Source organism: Amphiura filiformis, chromosome 2 (assembly GCF_039555335.1).
Source record: "Amphiura filiformis chromosome 2, Afil_fr2py, whole genome shotgun sequence".
NCBI classification, from domain to species: Eukaryota; Metazoa; Echinodermata; class Ophiuroidea; order Amphilepidida; family Amphiuridae; genus Amphiura; species Amphiura filiformis.
Genome location: NC_092629.1, coordinates 93,902,451 through 93,905,891, shown reverse-complemented (window position 1 = coordinate 93,905,891; position 3,441 = coordinate 93,902,451). Strand labels below are relative to the sequence as shown.

General features: G+C 35.9%; 1 long non-coding RNA gene across 1 annotated transcript; it reads left to right on the top strand.

Annotated features, from left to right (window-relative positions):
• Positions 1-562: 562 nt before the first annotated feature.
• Positions 563-2,191, top strand: LOC140137675 (uncharacterized). The gene is made up of 3 exons (XR_011856883.1): positions 563-610; positions 1,300-1,359; positions 2,041-2,191. It is a non-coding gene; the product is annotated as an uncharacterized lncRNA (long non-coding RNA).
• The last annotated feature ends 1,250 nt before the right edge of the window (positions 2,192-3,441 follow it).

Here is a 3,441-nt window from a genome sequence, read left to right as displayed (position 1 = left end):
AATTTTTGGTGGGGTCTAATGTAATTTTTACATAGAATTTTCAACGTTTTTTCTATCCTTATTCTTGCTCAATTGAAAACATATTTTGGCCTATATAAAATTGAAATAAAATTCTCTGCCTCTTAAACGACATCAAATGTGCCACAATTTGGTATCACGAATCGTTATATATAATGTGCAGTAAATATTCATATATTCTTTTATACATAGGATGCTTTAATTTTGACACAAAAAATATTTCATTGAAAACCCTTTCACTCGGCTATTTAAATAAGGTAACCACGTTTCCCTAGAATGTGCAATAAATTAGCATCAAAAGTTCTCTTATTTTAGCAGCATTCTAGAAACTCTTGCCGTTTGACGAATAGAGGAGTAATCCGGACCCAAGCTTGTCTTTTGCACTGTGCGACCGTTTACTTAAACACAGAAAGAATGTTGTATGTTTAATGTTTTGTTCTACTGCATGATTTATGTATATTGTTCCCCTCTAGGTTTTTTTTTTTTTTTTTGCATTTCTGCCACATAATATGTTTACACATTTGTCAATATTATTTTGTGTTAAATTCAGGGGATCTATCTAGTTTTCGTCACCTGCTATGTCAACTCAGAGGTACGTAATTAGAACCCGTAAAAGGTTCTATTCAAATTTCCTTGGATAAAAATGGTCCAAATTATTGTAAGCAATTTAATACAAACCGTATGCGTTAAAGCAATAAACAAACAAAAAGAAAAAACAACATTTAAATATTGTTTAATATTCACAAATATTTTACACGCATATTATACGCAATTAAATAGGTGTGACCAGGTCGATAGCCCCATCTCCACACTTTATCCTATTAAATAGAGATTTTGGCTGCAGAAGAAAGCTCACATTTTTTTCTCATATAATCCCAGATTTTAAGCCTGGTGTTAGATGTTTAGATGTTATGGCGAAAAATGATAGCATCATCCCCCCATGGTGGGATACCACTTATTCTGTTTTATGGGCTGATGTGAAACACGTTTTTGCTTCTAATATCAAAACCGTGTATGTAGTTTAATTTATTGAATTCAAAACTTTTGAATCAGATTATTTAGATACAGCCCTCAATGTTAGCTATATATAAAACAGAGTATTAAAACAATCTTATTGTGTCGCTTTAATAGAAACTATATAATATTATTTTGGTTATTTATTACTCCTAATGTTTATAATATAGACATGATTTGATTCCCTTGTGTTTTAATCACTTTCAACTTGTGTTGGCTGTGCTATCCAGCTTTATAAATAATACGTATTACATTATTGATTTTCAGGTTCGTAATGCATTGAAGAGCGAATGGAGGAGAAGAACTGGACGAGTCGACCATATAAACGTAAGTCAACATATCAAACTAATTAAAAATTGCACCATTCATAGATTATAGATGAAAACCTCAAGAAAAAAACAAGCTTTGGATCCCAGCAGAATCTCTATTAAAAGCAAAGTATCGCGATTCTACAAAAATCAAAAGCTCAGTCCAATATTAACTAAAACTTTAAAAGTTATACGAAACACATTTTTAGATATGTTTGGTATAACTTTTAAACTTTTAATTAAAATCACATTGTTCATAATTATTCAAGACAAAGTGCGCGGTCACAAATCTACCACCTTTATTTTTTTGTGTTGACTTTTATGTATGAACTTGGACTTAACAAGTCTATTTTTCTTTCCCGAATTACCTTTCTTATTCTTGAATTTTCTTCCTTATATTATACTGTTTGTATTTTGGTTATTCAAATACAGATTAGTATATTTATTAGTATTATAAACAACATTCCTTTGAATGGGTGTTATTTTCTGTGTGGGTGTTGGTGGTCCAATGATTTGTACACCAAAATCTGGAGTTGTAATTTTTAATAATGATTAGAAAAATGTTTAGCTTTGTTAGTTGTATCATTATTATTATTATTATTATTATTATTATTATTATTATTATTATTATTATTATTATTATTATTATTATTATTATTATTATTATTATTATTATTAAATTATTATTATTCAATATCAGGCGATGGGCACTGCAATGTCACGACTGAACACCAATGAAAGATCTAGAAACGCTGTTAATGACACTGAAAGAGGATTGATCAATTCGGTTGCAAATCAAGGTGCTGGCGTCGAAAACACTGCAGATGACGCAAATGGCGCTGCAGATAACAAGGAAAAAACCACTAGCCATGACGTTGTTAATGACACCGATAACGATGCAAATCAAGCTGTTGGCGTCGAAAACACTGCAGATGACGCAAATAGCGCTAGAGAGGACAAGGAAAAATCCACTACCCATGACGTTGTTGATGACACCAATAACGATGCAAATCAAGGTGCTGGCGTCGAACACACTGCAGATGACGCAAATAGCGCTGCAGATGACAAGGAAAAATCCAGTAGCCATAACGTTGTTGATGACACCAATAACGATGCGAATCAAGGTGCTGGCGTCGAAAACACTGCAGATGACGCAAATAGCGCTGCAGATGATAAGGAAAAATCCAGTAGCCATGACGTTGTTGATGACACCAATAACGATGCGAATCAAGGTGCTAGCGTCGGAAACACTGCAGATGACGCAAATAGCGCTACAGGGGACAAGGACAAATCCAGTAGCCATGACGTAATTGATGACACCAATAACGATGCAAATCAAGGTGCTGGCGTCGAATACACTGCAGATGACGCAAATAGCGCTGCAGATGACAAGGAAAAGGCCACTAACCATGACGTTGTTGATGACACCAATAACGATGCGAATCAAGGTGCTGGCGTCGAAAACACTGCAGATGACGCAAATAGCGCTGCAGATAACAAGGAAAAAACCACTAACCATGACGTTGTTGATGACACCAATAACGATGCAAATCAAGGTGCTGGCGTCGAAAACACTGCAGATGACGCAAATAGCGCTGCAGATGACAAGGAAAAAGCCACTAACCATGACGTTGTTGATGACACCCATAACGATGCGAATCAAGGTGCTGGCGTCGAAAACACTGCAGATGATGCAAATAGCGCTGCAGATGACAAGGAAAAAGCCACTAACCATGACGTTGTTGATGACACCAATAACGATGCGAATCAAGGTGCTGGCGTCGAAAACACTGCAGATGACGCAAATAGCGCTGCAGATGACAAGGAAAACGCCACTAGCCATGACGTTATTGATGACATCAATAACGATGCAAATCAAGGTGCTGGCGTCGAAAACACTGCAGATGACGCAAATAGCGCTGCAGATGACAAGGAAAAGGCCACTAACCATGACGTTGTTGATGACACCAATAACGATGCGAATCAAGGTGCTGGCGTCAAAAACACTGCAGATGACGCAAATAGCGCTACAGAGGACAAGGAAAAATCCACTAGCCATGACGTTGTTGATGACATCAATAACGATGCAAATCAAGGTAAT